Raw genomic sequence first — 17,258 nt, forward strand, 5'->3', positions numbered from 1 at the left:
ACAGTTCAGCAGAAAGTCGTAGTATGGGGATAGGGATGGGACGTGAGCGCACGTGTGGGGACGTTTTGAAAGATGATGCACCTGACATGAGACATTTCTGGTTGGGACAGGATACACTCGAAGGCGGCTTTTATTTGTTTAGTGCTTCTCCTTCTGAATGCGAGCTGCGGGTTTTCCATCAAGCCACTTTGTGCGGAAAACCTCTTCCAATACTCTATAGGAACGTTTAATTTTGGGCTCAACTGCTCGATCAAAATCAGAACTCTTGAAGGTTATTACGGCAAACATTCATTCAATCCCACGTCGCAAGAATCTGCCACCTGATTGATTACCGACCATCGGGGCTGACTATTAATGAAATCAAGAGGTAAAAAAAATTAACTCTTCTGACAAAAAAAAATCTTTTCGATTTTTCTTCTCTCCCTTTTAATAATGAATCAGAGCAATTTGCACAACTTTTTAAGAGAAGTTCAAAAGATCATCCATAAATCACAAAAGTAAAAATCTAATTAAATATAGCTCACATTTAATGGTATCTCTTCTATATGAATTGATTACTTTTTGCGAAAACAGAAGGATTATCTATGATCATAATTCAATATGTATTGTAGACCAAGCGACTCAATCTCATGGAAAATCCAAGGATTAAAACTATCTAAATCCACATATTCAATGTAGGAAGAGGTGGATTAAAAATTACTCCGAATTAATTGAAACAAGTGACGAAAAGAACAAGATTAGCTATAAGTTTGATCTTTTTGTTAAGATATATGCAAAATATAATTGGACATTTTGTTACTTTATAACAGGGGTGGGTGGGCATATGCGACTCGCTACACTATTTTTACCAGGCAAGTGGATCTTTGCTCAAAATCGATTGCCGACCTCTACTATTTTATATAATAATCAGTGTATGTTATATTTAATTATAAAATAATAATAAAGTAATTGATTAAGTTATTGATTAAAAAAATGTTTCATACATTTCTGTTTGTACTATACAAAATTATGCACTTGCATAAGGTTCATTAGGTCGACATCAATGCTTCATTAAAGACAAAAAAAGGATAAAGTTGTCGCTCTGCAATAGAGTACATAAAAAAACTTATCTCAAACGATGAGAGGGGTTTCGGGCTTAATCAAATCCGATTCATTAGAGTTTCGCGCGATCGTTAGATATTAAAATGCGGACCAATTTTTTTCTTCTTCGTTCACCCTCCATCCCCTTCATCTTGAAGACGACAGAGTGTCTTCCATAGATACAACAGGGTCCTCGAATGGTTCGATTGTCTAGGAGAATATGCAATCAGTATTCGCGATATTGAAATAAAAACCGGGTCGATGGAAGGACTTTTCCCTCCCACAATGGGGTCCTTGGAGCCGCAGGGATGGGTTTTATATTCGTTTGTAGAGAGGAGAGGACTCCACTCTGCAGAAGTGCCCACTTGACACTCGAGCAATACTTAAAATACATTCCCGCTGCCTCCGGCCAAGGAATGAAACTAAGGATGAAGAAAGAATAAAAAGAAGCACGCATGTGAAATAAAATAGAATAAAGTAAGAGGATGCGGAGAGCAAGGATAATCCTCAAGCGACGATTGCAATGGACCATTTTTCTTCCTTTTTCTCTCAATCTATATATATATATATATATATATATATTTTAGTTTCTTTTATACCTCTAAATCTATTGTCAAAATCCAATATCTTTACAACCAGAGAAAAAAGTGTATTATATTCAATATATTAATATCGTATATTATTTTATATCTTATATTTAGGGCAGAACAACTTATATCAATATCTTTTTGAACTTATAATTATTCATGTTTATTTTTTCTTAAACTTTAAATTTATTAAAATAATCTAATATATAAAATTGCTTCAATAATTATTTATAATTAATGAAGCATTTTTTTAAATTTGAGTTATGTATGGCGTTTTCCAAATAGGCTTACAAAGGTGTCTATGAATAGATATATTTGCAGTTACAATATTACACCAACCAATTGAAATTATCAATTTATTCAATTACTGTAATATAATCATGATTTGTATGGAATCAGATATTTAGAATGTATAATTTGACGCACTGCTTCGTCAATTCGCACATATTACATATCGCACATATGAATCGTGCACTTCATTAAGCACCATTTGAACTATTTTGGTGAATATATACTTCAATGTTGAATGCGCCTCGCATATATTTAACCCAAAATACGTTGCTATAGAATTACTGTTTAATATCTAATTTTTTTGCATACGTTTCAATATATTTATATCGCATCAAATACCATTTATTTAATTAAAATAATCGTAGATGTAGAAAGTGAATAGGATTTATAACAAAAATCTTTAATTGAAACTAAAAAAAATCAAATAATTTGAATATTTTTTGGAAATCTCATTTGAGTAGTATTTTTTATAACAATATTAAGATTAAAAAGTATTTTAATGAAAAGTTCAAATAATTTGTAAATAATTTATTTTTGTTAGTTAATAATAAAAATTCCAGACAGAAAGACCTATAGTCAATAGCCCTTTGAAGCAGTTGACTTTTTTTTGATTTATTATATTTGTATTAATGTATTTTGTTCTGCTTCAATAAATATTGTTATTATTAATAAAAATCTCATTTATTTTATGTATGTTTTACAATAATTTTTTTTTCGATAGTATGGAAAATGGACAATGTAAGCAACGAAAATTATATTTTCTCAATTGAAATTGGAAAGTTTAGGTAATTTGTAATGTTATATTACATTTTAATAAAAATATGCAATTTACTTTAAGTTGTGTAAATTGTTATTTATTATATAAATCGGGGACTATAATACTACAAAAACTATAAAAATATTAAGGGCCGAAGGGTCACATTGGTCCATTCAAGAAAATGACCAACTTTTTTTATATTTATTGTGCTTTTATATCTATAGAATCTTAAATTTGTTTTTATTAGAACAATAAAAAAAGACATATATTGGGTAATAAAAAGAAATAATATTGCTAAGATACGTACACACTACAATAAATTTCTTACATTTGGCAAGTTCGAAAATTTAGTCAATTACTGATGCCTATACGTATAGTATGCATGTAAAAAAATAATTTAAAATCACTTTAATTAATAAATATTCTTCAATAATATTATACAAAATACCTATGAATAGTAAGAGCAATCGAGAAATTTAAAGCAAAATTTCCCGAAAATCTCCAGTTTCCCGGGAACAAAAAATATTATAGAATAATTAAACATTTAAGTTTCTTCACTATATTAAAATCGCAAAGGCGAAAAAATATCCCTAATTATGATCGAGCGATAACTTTGTACACCTCTATATCAACGATCCCGAAAAAATATAGAAATAAGTGAAATAATTAAAGTATTGTTGTTTCTAGTAATTCTTACACCATAATTCAGTTTAGGGAAATAAAACATATAATAAATAATAAAGATCAAACGCATACACACTATAATAACGATTCCGTGCTAGTCCGGGAAAATCGAAATACACAAATATTAAAAAATCCCTAGAATTCTTAGGCGAGAAACCCTGGGAATGAATAATAAATAAAATAATGGAAATAATGGTGTTTCCTGTGTTTGCATTATAATTGAATTTTGGAAAATAAAAAAAATATATTCAAAAGTATTTGCATATTGTCAAATACAAATGAAGCCAAAGTGCAAACACATACACTCAGCGTAATCCCGAATTATGCATTTTTTTAAATTTTGCACTCATAGGTCCTTAATTAAATTTTTCGCAGCCATAGCTTTGCACACCTCCATATTAACGATTCCGTAATTATCCGGGAAAAACGAACTATACAAATATTAATATGACTTTCTAATAATAAGTGAAATAATAGAAGTAATGATGTTTCCAATAATAATTATAAAAAAATCAAAAGTATTTGCATATTATTGAATTGTTCAAACACATACACTCAGCGTAATCCCGAATTATGCAACATTTTTTTTTTAATTTTGCACACATGGATCCTTAATTAAATTTTTCGCAGTCATAGCTTTGCACACCTCCATATTAACGATTCCGTAATTATCCGAGAAAAAACGAACTATACAAATATTAAAATGACTTTCTAATAATAAGTGAAACAATAAAAGTAATGATGTTACCAATAATAATTATAATAAAAAAAATCAACAGTATTTGTATATTATTAAATTGTGCAAACACATACATTCAGCGTAATCCCGAATTATGCAACTTTTTTTTTTATATTTTTACACAAAGAATCTTAATTAAATTTTTCGCAACTATAGCTTTGCACACCTCTGTATCAACGATTCCGTACGAATCTGTAGTCAGCTGTGAATAATTAATGCAAAATTCGACCGATGCAACTTGGAAATCGTCCAAGTGCTGTATTTACTTTACGGCCTTTGTTCTGCGGCCTTAGCCACTCGGTGCGGACGTGATTTTCTTTTTATTTTCTATTTTGGTTACTGCTGTTGCTACTCCTGCTCTGTGTTTGCATCCTGTTTTTGTTGCTGCACCCTGTCCCACGCTGTATTTCATTCCGGCTACATGCAAAACAAATGATTTCATTCGTGGGGAATTAAATCCCGCGATTTCAATTACGACAACGCGCGTTTAATCTAAAGCATCCCGCGCTTCGTTTTCACGTTCCAAAGCTTCGAACGGTTCGAACGTTATTTATATTATTCCTGTCTCTACTGTTACTGTTACTGCTATACATATATTTGTATTTTTTTCTCGTTATTTCATTTCGTTGTTTGTCCGCTGCCTCTGTTGTTTGTTGTTCCTGCTGTTATTGTTTCAGTTGTCGTCGTCGCCGTTGCAGTATTTTGTTCTCCGTTCCTCCAATTGCATTTCATCCGGTGCCCTTTCAATCGGCGTTTTGTTTCGATCGAGAGGAGGATGAGCCTCCCACCGTCGACTGCATTACTCCGACACGACCGACGCCGCCAGCTGGATTTACATAAATATATTCAAACTGTAAACGGGCGGAAACACACAATGTACATTAAGATATCAATCTCTGCTAATTACCCGGCTATCGTTCCACCATTATTATAATGGCGGCAGACATCCATTTGTAATTCCCCGTTCGACAAATAGATTTCCGTGCGCTCACAATATTTGGTTGATGCGCCAGGTAATTTTAACTTCAATTTTTCTTTTTATTTTCGCAGTAAATTTTTATCCACAATTTGTCCATCAATATGTCCATTCTTTGGACTTTCAATTGGTATACTATATTTGTATTTTTTTATCAAGTCTATTTTTTGGGCCGAATGGTTAAGTAATGGTTCGAATCCTGGTCAAGCAAAGTCTATGGACAATTACAGTGTTAAGGATAGCAGCAGATTCACAGTCAAAGGAAATAGTGGAATCGCAGAGCATCAGTATACTACTGAAGTTAACCTACAAGACGACAGCCTACCAACAAATTAAAATCAAATCATCATAATGGTAACTATCCACCGAGAAACATTATCCATCTAATGTCAACCGCGATATTAAATTTACTCAATGTTCACATTGATGAACAGATTGTAAATAAAATTTTATGACATAAAAAAGTCAAATTTTTATTTTTCCTGTAAATATCTATTTATAATTTAGACATCGATTACTGTTCTAAATTTCTAGGTCATTTCCATTAATTTTTCATTGATTTTCAATTTCTGGAAAATAACCTATAATTTTTTCATCAATTTATAAAATACCTCACTCGACAAGTAGATTACAGTGTACAAAATTTGGTAGATGCGCCAGGTACTATTTAACTCCAATTACCTTTTTATTTTTGCAGCAATTTTCTATTCATATTTTTCCTTCAATTTATACATTCTTTAAATAGATATATGTAAATTTATCATATTATTATTTCTGTTGCAAATTTCCAGATTGGTTATTTGAATTCATTTTTCATTGATTTCTGGAAAATTGCTTACATTTTTTTCAGATCCTTTAACAGCGCGCAGGACAAAAGCGCGCAGATGAAAACGTGCAACACAAAGATCTAAATTTTATTTTAAACCTTATAATAGATGTTGAGAGATTTATTAAATTTCTTCAATTTGATTATCATTTTAGTTAATTATAACATTAATTAAATACATAAATATTAAAATTATTTACTGATCCAGTACAAAATACTAATTATAAAATGATGTAGATTTATTTCTTCTTAATATTAATAAATTATGTAAAATAATTAATTTAATTTATTTTCAAATACATTTTATTAAGATATTGTAAATTCCGCCATTTAATAAATTAATTTACTGGAAATTAATAAAATTTGTGTAATTGAACGAAATTAATAATTACTTATTTTTAATTTAAAAAAAAATTTATTAATATAATTGAAAAAAAATTGTAAATAAATGAATAAAAAAGTTTTTTGTCATATTAATTACTATAAATTACAAATAATAATGAATTTTTATCATAAAACTACTAACAAAGGCAGACAAATTTGTTATATTTTGTTATTATTGGATAATGACAAAATTTATAATTTTGTTACAAATAATTTGTTATAAATTTAAATTAGTGTTGATTTATGGAAATTATGTAACAAGCGATTCGCATATTCCGGGAATGTACGTTGAGGAAGAATGCAACGCGGTTTGTTAGTGATGTTGAACTGCACTTCGCATGTTATTTTATAATGCCCAACCATAATGACGGCATTGTATTTTAAATGGGACATTGTTTGGGTTCGGGTCATATTAATTACAGTGGCAAATATTAACCAAGCTAGAGCATGAGGACGAGATGCGCCTGCTCCTGCGCCCGGGCGCAATGATTGAATCATGCCATTATTCAGTCTGGTTGTCATTCTAACACATAGTTATAATTAAAGCCGGGACTGATTGCAATGGCGGAATCAAACCGGAATTTGCATAATATGCTCTAATCTAATGCCGACAAGATTATATGCATTGCGCAGTAGTTGGAAATTTACAACAATAACAACAAAAAAAAATGTTGTTAAATCACCACTTACACAAACTATGGACATTTATTTTTTAATGGAAAATTTCCGATAGATGATAAACTAAAATAATTAGCAGTATTAAAATATTCAGAAAAATTGTATAGATTTATATGTTTTATTAAATTCATTTTACTTACAATACAAATAATAGTTCAAATTACCCTGTGCATCTATATCAATGAAATATACAATAATATCTCTCATAGCGCGTTTTCGATAAGTACGGATTCACTATAGTACGGTTTTAACATTAACATCTCAAATTAGTACACAAAATTATTTTTATAAACATAAATGATCGTTTTTATCCCTCTCTATAAGAAGAGGTTTGGGAGCCGCATGCTGCTCTTATCATGAGAAATTGCGGCTCTCACAATGGTAGGTAGCTATGATAGCCACGTTGGAAATTTAATTTCACCAGTAAAGATGTCACGGTAATGTAGCGGATTCCTAAACTTAAAAATATCCAAATCTCATTTTGTGTTGTATATTTTTTTTTTGGTTTTAAATTACTCGATTAGTCCGGGTTTAAAATCGTTTATCCGCACTATGTGAGGTTTTTCTCTATTTATACTATGTGAATGTGAAATTTCTGTATAAATTGATTGAAAAATATATGTAAATCTTTATGAATAAATAATAGATAAAATTTGATGAATTGATGATAACTACTTATTAAAACGAGAAGTGCATATATTTGTAACAGCAGCTGTCAGATTTCCAAGATATTAGCTGCTGATAATTTTTGATTAATGAATGTGTCAAAATCGCGTGTCACTTTGTGCCGCCTATTGAATGTGAACCGAACGGTATTATTACGAGTTTAATTAAAGTTCTCGCAAATTGAGTGCGTTTTAATTAATAATTCTCTATTGGCGACAAGGTGTTTTCTTAAAGCTTGCAATTTTGCACGAGGAAAAAGGGGTAGATCGTGCCTGGATGCGAATAAATGCGAAGCAATTGCTGTTGCGGATATTAAATTTCTAAGTTGCGAACGATCCACACTTAAATGCTTTAATAATGGTAGGACTTATCATATTAAGGGTGTTGTAAGCTCCAACAATAAGCAAATATTGATATTATGAAGTAACTTAATCGATAATGTGAATTTATACTTCTTCTGCGCAATACGACTAAGTTTTAAGATTTGAAAAATAAACCTACTTAAAACTAACATATTGCTTTAAATTATAAAAAAACATGTTATATAACATATAATTATTATAATAAATAATATTCAAATAAATAATGTAAAATTTAATAAAATATTCATATATTCAAAATCTAAGTACAATATAACATTAAAGTAATTGGATTTTATTTAAAAAAAAAATGAAATTTTTCTTTCTTGTAAAATTAACACAGGACAAATTGATTATTTTTTGCGGGAAATATACATTTTTTCGTATAAAATAGTAATATTAAGTCCGACCAAAGCCCGGATGGAATTTCTTCGGGATAAATCACTTTTATGTAGTTCCCCTAGAATATGTCGGAATTTTAATCGAAAATTATGGCTGAGCATCATTTTTTACTGTCACACATTTCAGCCGGGAAATATCAATTCTGTCCCATGTTTGTTTTCATCGCGATCCGACACAACTCACATTTGTAAGTACATATCAAAAATCGAATAACCTACAGAGAATGAAACAGTTTTTATTTACATAGTTTCTATTAATTTTTTTTATGTGTTTTTGGTTTCCACACATATTTAATTAAAAATAAAATATTTATATTAAAGAATTTATTGTTTTTTTTTCGAACAGTCTTACTATCTATTGTTATTTAATTGAATCACGTTTGTTTGTAATAAACATATATTTGTAATAAATTTAATAGTTATAATTAGTTTCATTTATCCTAGTTTAAATGTTTTGATTTAATAATCATATAATGCCCAGAGACTACATCCTAAAAGCATAATCACGTATGCGCATATTGTATAAAGGCCTATAAAAATTTCATTCCAAGGTTGGGAAGTTTACCAAAAAACAAATGTCTACTGCTATTAGATTTAATTAATGTTCGCAGGAATAAGATTGTAAATTAAATATACTATGCCATAAAAAAATATGGAGAAAAACTTTTCGTAAGATCTGTCCTTAACTAACGGTATTATTTCTTCCAACAAAGTTTTCTTCTTTTATAAATAAATAATAAAAATTCGAAACTTCGCAAATTTTGATTATACAAAAAGAAGTAGAAAATAATTCTGATTTTTAAAGAATTTTAATTGTGATTTATAAGAATTGAATATTTGTCATGTTTATAAATGAATAGTTTTATTTAATATGAATACAATCATTTAATAATTACTTCTAATTATGATAGAAATTCATAAATTTATTTGTTTGTGTAATTATTTCCATAACTATTATGATTATGTATAAATCAAATGCGGTTTAATATATTGCACAATCATCGGAATCACGAATATCTTAACGAATTAACAATGGCTATTGATCAGTGATGAATATTGAACATGCCATGAATACTTAGCAATAACGGAATTGGATCGACCGTCGGAGGATTAGGTCTCAATAGCGAGATATGTGGTTGGGATAAACTTATGCATTCGACGACTCAAGTTTTAGTGTGATTGCGTCCCGGCCATTGCATCTTAATATTCAATTAATAATCCATTTCCTCTGATCATCGTCATATTTAACATCTAATAGCTTCCAGATTAATTAATCCGTTTACTATATATATATTATAACCATAATAAATAATGTAATAGTTTATTATAAAAAATTCTAAACTATAAACAATAAAAGTAGAATTTAATACTTACAGTTTTCACTAAATTTGAACCTGAAACATAAATAAAATATTAATTAGTATTATCGTTTTATACTCATTATTTATAATTTGAATAGATTCTTTTTATATTGATAATTTGAAACATAATCACGGATGTGTTTTAAAGTAAAATAAATTAATAGTAATTAAAAGAAAAATGATATTTGGGTTTCATTGTAAAATAATATATAAATTATTCTTGTTGCCAGATTTTCAATAAGTACAATAATAATATGAATTAATAAAAATATTACATAATCGTTGAAGTATAAATTATAAATAATATTATAAATAGTAATGGAAGTAAATTACTGCATATAATATAGGACAAATTTATTAAACTATATCGCTTTAATTTGTTATATAAATTAATGTTATCTATATTTACGTCTCATAAATTTGTCGATTTGTGTTAATTACGATATGTACTTTGTTATTGATGTCTAATTGATTCGTTATGTAAAGAATTTATCAATATTACTACATTATTCTAAACAAATAAATGGTATAGTTAGTATTTGTATAACATTCACATAATGAACTATTTAGAATCTGTATGTATCCCATTTTTAGGATATTTTTATCAAGTTTATTAATTATGGAAGAAAATTAATTAATTAAGCAATACTTCGCATAATGCGAGTAATTGTTTTCTGTAAATATTTAGCAGTTTAAAACCGCACTAATCGTGGACTTTAAAACTTATTTTTATATATGCACACTTTTATAAATAGATACACTAATATCAGAACTAGGTATTCATTAATAAAATATTCACTGTATCAATGTCACGAAATTTGTGTATGGCGCCAAATTCAAATGATGGTTTTAAATAATATTATTCATTATTTTAAAATATTTTGTTTTCAATTAGGAATTGAAATGATTTATTATGCTCATTATCTAAATTTTAATGAGCAAATAATTATTTAAATATAAAGTATATTTTAGTAGTTGGTATAAAAGTGATGAAGTTTTCAATAAAATGCAAGGATTGATACATTAATTGTATTCCATACAATATTGAAATATTTGTGGAAATTGAAGAATAGTGGGAATTTATAAAAAGGGCGCCAAATACAAATAACGGCTTGATAATAAAAGCACATAAACATTGTTTCCAAAAACAAGTGAAAGAATGATTTGTTTGAGCCCAGATGGCAGCTGTGTGCATTGTGAAAAGCGCCTTTGTGTATTGTTTAAAATTTAAAGTTGCATTCATTTGGTTTCTGCTCCGGCAAAAATTAATCAACGTAATATGTATGCAGTGTGCGCTATTTAATTATTAAAAAGGAGTCCCTTAAAAATAATTACGCGCCGCGGCGTTCCCATTCCTTCTTCCGCCTTTAGTTCAGAAGCTTCACAACCAACAAAAGTATATAAATACAAATAAAAAGAGTTGAAGATGAGCAAAAAATGAATAAAAGTAAACAAAAACTAGGAAAAAGTACGTAAACATATAAAACTCGCTAATCCTAGTATGGATGAATGCGAGCGATTAAATTTTAGGAATCCTTTTAGACGTGTACGCTCTGCCGATAAACGTTGGGATCGGCGCGGGATTAAAGGACTATATATTCAAAATTCCGAAGTCGCAAAGCTGCCGCGTCGCGGATTAATCAGCCTTGAGCCTTTCCTAGCTTCCTTTTTTTATTTATTTCTTTTTTGGTCTCCTTTTTTTCAGTCAGCCGCGATTCCGACATCTCAGGAATTCGATGATGACGGCACGGCGCTGACATTCGAAAATCCTCGACACGTTTTTATTTATTTTCAATTTTTTTTTGGATCAACAGAAGTATTTATTGAAATTCTTCTCAGCTGTCGCAAAGTGAAGAGACGCAGACGGATGAAAGAAAACCCGCAACAGGACAGCTGCAAAGAGAAGGACATGACGTAAGGATATTCAGATGCTGCGAATCAAACGGAATAATTAAACTGGCGCCAACAACATAAAAGCTTTCTACTGCAAAGCGACTAGACGTGCTTTTATTTCATGATTTGTTTGTTTTTTTTTTATACTCGTTATACCATATTTCTTTCGCCCTGCAAATAGATGTATTGGCGGAGGTATTAAGCCGCTCTTGTCCTATCTGTTCTTATTCCGATCAAATATTTCCACTCGGGGGAAAAACGCTCTCAGGGATAAATTGCTCGCTCTTTCCCGAAATTGCAAAAGTTCTTCTAGCACATATTTTTCATAACATAGGCCGATAAAAAAGGACATGGCTATTGATAACTGCTGCTTGTGAAACGTAATCATCACTAGTTCTGCTGAAATCCATGTCATCTGTTCTACTAAAACTATTATCTAGTTTATAAAGTTTGTAAAGTAAAGAGCCATTTTTAAGATTTTGACTATTAAACAAGTTTAGGGAGCCGCAACATAGCCATCAACTTACGTGGAGTGACAACTAAGAGCCGCAATGTCTCATATAAAGAGCCGCAGGTTACCGTTCACAGATCACGATATTAAAATTGTTATATTAATTATAATATATATATAAAGTAGGCACAAATTACCTAAGTATTCAGTAGTTTTCCTGAATAATTATATATAATATTAATAATACTCATTTCTATTATGGTATAATAAAGTAATGCGTGTACATATATTTATGATTTAATAAATTTCTTTAATTCCAAAGCTTTTGTACAAATTAAAATATTACATAATTATATAATAACAACGTTATAAATTAAACTAATCTGAATAACGGAAGTTTATATGCAACAAAGCGATATAGATTACAATAACCTTGACCAGATTACGCAAATCTATAGGGTATGTTTATATTAATTATGTTAAACTTCGCTCTTTTTCGCATTGCATAACAATACTAGATTATAAATAACCGCGAGATAAGAAGGGCAATTTGCTTGCAGGAAAAACTGTATACGTGGCGTTGGAGGTTTGTGGAAATATGCTATTATGAATCTTTTATGAATGTAATAAAGGAATACTGCGATGAGTGTTATTCTACATACATATTTCATATAATATATTGTCGCATGAGTTCAGTTCGAATGACATACAAATAAAATTGGATTAATGCATGAACAGCAAATTTCCGACATCAAATGAAATATATTTTAACCATTAATTTCGAAATAAATTATGCATATAAATTACTTGCAGCTTGTCAAGTTAACTTGTATTACAGTATAGTGGAAACTCGGTTTTCGAACAAAATGTAACTTCTGCCTGTCAGTAGGAAGGATAGTTGATGACGAAAACAAAACGGAAGGAAGTAACTTAAGTATCCTGTTTATATTCCTAGTCACCAGTCACGTGAACCGAATTTATATTAAAACTTTTTTGTAAATTAATAAAGGAAATATTTTTTTTAAGTATCAGCTTGCCAAGTTTACTATTAAATAGAGCGGAAGCTCGTTTTTCGAACTTTATCTTTGAGGTAGGAAGATATTAGAAAATGAAATAATTTAATCTATTTCGTTGCAATTCTCACTAGTGGGTGCTTCCTAAGATTTCCCGAGAATAAAATTCATAAACTTAGCTAGTTTTTATAATCCCTAGTCCCGGGATTCAAGTTTTAAATCTTTAGCAAATGCAATAATTGTATCCAATATTGAAGAAGTAAATCCCGATAAAATATTATCAAAATAATAATAGTATGTTTTACTATGTAACATATATACAAAACTTTATTGACTTGATATTAAAGACGAATTTAGACGTCTTTAACTCTACTACCCCAACAAAAGATAAACATTTAACAAAATACATTGTTTATAGCTTTTATTTAAAGTATCCAGATTTCCTCATAGTCTTGCTTAATAGCTTTTCTTGTGAAACCAGTTTTACTCCAAGACCGTACGCCTTCGTTAAATTTAGATAAGCTTAGGTAAGATAGCCGATGCTCTATTATTTCCAGGGCTTACCTTGAAGTAGACATTCTTATCGCATTAAGAGCTCTGCCCTTTTTAAAAATTGAATTGTATATTAAGTACATAATATATATTTTATACTTAAAACAAAGATACTTTATTTTCTTTACAACTTTTTTTGTGATTTAAGTAAATATTTTTTTTAAGATATTCTTTTTTTAGATATTCTTCTCAAAAATACAGATGGATTTATATAAACGTTTTCTGGATTTATTTGGAATATCTGGATTTATTTATTAATGTTGGTTGAGAAAATATATATTTAAGAAAATGTATTTTAAAGCATATTGACGTTTGTAGTAAAAATACTCCTTAATACTGCCATAACAACATCAATCATCGCCCCTTTTGTTTTGATGATAAATTCGCTTTAAACTTATTTACTCTGTCGAAATATTAAAACATGAAACGAATTTCGCTGCACAGCAGGCGCTTTCCTTCTCCAAATATCATACATCAAAATATTTACAAAACACAAATAAAACAATTTTAATAAATAATAGCAAGGAATCTTATTTATTTAGTTAAAACATGCGATTTAAAGCTGTATTAATGTTAAGATTATTTTTTTTAATGATTCTGTGTCATATTTTAAAATAAGTAAGTATTTTTAAAAATTAATACAGGAGTTAGCCCAAAAAGTAAATTATTCGGGATGAGGACGTTTAGATATTACACATCGAAGGCGTCTCTTAGTCGCATTATTATATAAACATAAACATTAGCATAAAGGAATCTCTACCGTGATTCCAGTTCGATACACTTTAATATAAACAAAGGGGACCAAGCGTAAACATTCCCATCGATACTCCTATACCTTTATACCGAATTCAAGTCCTTAAAATAAACATATAAAGTTCGTTACATGTACAATCGTAATCGATCATCTTTTTCATATAAACAAATGCATAGGAATTTGTTCCGGTCTTAATAATAAACAAAACCACCAAAGCCAATTCCCGTGGGAACGCTTAGTAATCAATATAATCAAACCCTACTCCCGATCACAACTCCCACTCTGTATTAATAAGAATTAACTTTGGAAGTAGAATAACTATTTAGAATTAGTTTCAGTAAAACCTTCAAAGACTGACATAGTCTCAGTAAAACGTTTATATGATGAGCATAGTCTCAGTAAAACCTTGAAAGACAGATAGAAGTAACAACATTGTCTTGGAAAGGGACCCCAAGAGTACCAATTATAATAAACTTGTTTTAAACCAATTGAATTATTTAATTCCCAACTACTGAGACTCCACAACAACAACACCAGACAATATTCCACTGTGTCCAGAATTCCATCCCTGGGACACGACACTGGATGATGATGTCCGATCGGTTAGCTCCTATGGTACGATCCGTTATTACAGCCTGATTGTACATTACGACTACATCATCGCTTTCTACGACCCGGGTAGGCTGGTGATCGTACCAATGCTCAGGCACTTGCTGGCCAAGTTCTTTGAGTATTGACCAGTGCAGATAACTAGCGATCTTGTTGTGACGGTGCGTGTATTTTTAAAACTGGTTAATATATCAAATAGAATTAGTACTAATTGGATGACAATATTTATAACTTGACAGTTAGTTATTTGGTGTTAATGAACCACGCCATCTACTTTCATAAATATGAACTAATTATGACTATATTACATAAACTTCAGATGAAAGTTTGGCAATCCAATACTTAAATGGAAATGCAGACTCGAATAGGGAAGGATTTTTTGGCAAGCAAGAAATAAAATACAATGTATTTATTTACAAAAAAGGTATAAAAGAACAGAAATAATAAATGCCTTGCGTCGTTCACACGGCTTCGCAGGGCGCAAAAGAATTTGTGTTTATTTTTGTAGCGCTCCGAGGACCAAGCATTCTATTAATTCGCCGAATTAATTCCACTGTATATTTCCGTTCAGCAAACAAAATCTGGTTACGTCTGTTATGCTTTCCAACCTTTATTATTACAATTGCTTTTGTGCGTCGTTCGGTTCGTTAGCTGTAATCCGCATTGCTTGCACAGATTTCTTTTAAGGTTAACAAGATCATTTGTTTATTAGTTTCGTTTATACAAGTTTTGATAATTATTCAAATTGCTTAATATTTTTGATAAAAATGTCAATTCTGTACATTTATTTTTTTGTCAATACTAACTAAATAATTTTTAAAATAAAAAAAAGACATCATTTTTTTCCAACTATCAAACGCAAAACTGCTGTGTATTTTTAAAATATACAGTATAAAGGATAGGGCGTATATATCCGCCGCATGTCCGAAAAAGCTTAATATGGTATAGTTAATAATAATTTTAAGAAAATACATAAAATTTGATTTAATATATAAAAATATTCAAATAAATTTACGCAATATCTTAGTTATGAAAGAAGAAAATAATCAATCTATTCATTTAATGATATACATAAAGCATCTTTTGAAGAACATGGATAATGAGGGATAAGTTGGTATAATCTGAAGGGGCATCGCCTTTGTTAGTGATGGGTTCATGAAAACATAATCGAGGATAAGTAATTAGGGTGAAAAAAGGATTATTTTGGTATTGAACGAGGGCATTGTTTTGCTCTGAATAAAATTAAATATCTATATGAGAAAGAAACGATGTTCCGTATATAAAGGAATGATTATATTATCTTAATGTCAGAAAACGGCGAGATATAAATCATCTGTTATTCCCGCCTATTCTCCAAAATACAGAATAAATAAATAATGAATAGGAAAATGGAAAATGGAAAAGCGAGGGTTTAAATAGTTGATAGCTTTGAATTATTCAATTCAATTTCTCTAAAGCAATTCGAATAATATTTGTATCAATATACACTAAATACATATATTATATAATATAATTTATAAATATTTAAATTGAAATTAATAATGCATTAAACATAAACAATATAAGTTTTTTTTGTTAAAATTAACCTAAATATAGAAACGGAAGCTTCATTAGAGAAATGTTATATATTTATATAAAATAAAAAAATATTGAGAAGAAACAATAATTCTTGAAAAAGATAAAAAATCCATTTATTAATTATGAAAGATGGATAAACGAAATCTATTCATCTCAAGAGATATATAAGATAATAGGATTATTTGAAGGAAAAGGACTAATGAGGGATAACTCGGTATAATAAGAATGGGTATCGCAATAAGCCTTTGTCGATGATGGTTCATGAGAACATCATTGAGAATAAGTAATTATAATTTAAAAAAGGATTATTTTTTTGCCATTGAGGCTTAATCAATAAAGCAAAAGTCTCGTGTATAATAATCCCAATGAATAAGACAAAATTGAAAATTTATTAATAAGGAATAATATTGTACTTATTTAGTAATTTTCTTTTAGGTAGTTGAATATGATTATTATATCATTAATAATATCACTGTCGACGTGTATTTTTAAATTTTAAATATATAAGATTAATGTGTTACGTCATGTGCAGTATTAAAAGAGGTGAATACACGAGATAGGATTAAATCCATGTTACATCAGAATAAAAATAGTTGAAAAACTTGAATCTTGGATCTAT

At 29.3% G+C, this 17,258-nt stretch overlaps 1 protein-coding gene across 2 annotated transcripts in view; it reads right to left on the reverse strand.

Annotated features, from left to right (window-relative positions):
* The window catches only part of LOC108557490 (transmembrane and TPR repeat-containing protein 1-like), a 274,214-nt gene that overhangs the window by 172,548 nt on the left and 84,408 nt on the right, over positions 1–17,258 (reverse strand). For both annotated transcript variants that reach the window (XM_017914017.1, XM_017914018.1), the window contains exon 2: positions 9,803–9,822. The gene's annotated coding sequence lies outside the window, so the exon portion shown is untranslated. The remainder of the gene's footprint in view (positions 1–9,802; positions 9,823–17,258) is intronic.

This window comes from Nicrophorus vespilloides, unplaced genomic scaffold, assembly GCF_001412225.1.
Source record: "Nicrophorus vespilloides isolate i.1.1-1 unplaced genomic scaffold, Nicve_v1.0, whole genome shotgun sequence".
In the NCBI taxonomy this organism is placed as follows: Eukaryota; Metazoa; Arthropoda; class Insecta; order Coleoptera; family Silphidae; genus Nicrophorus; species Nicrophorus vespilloides.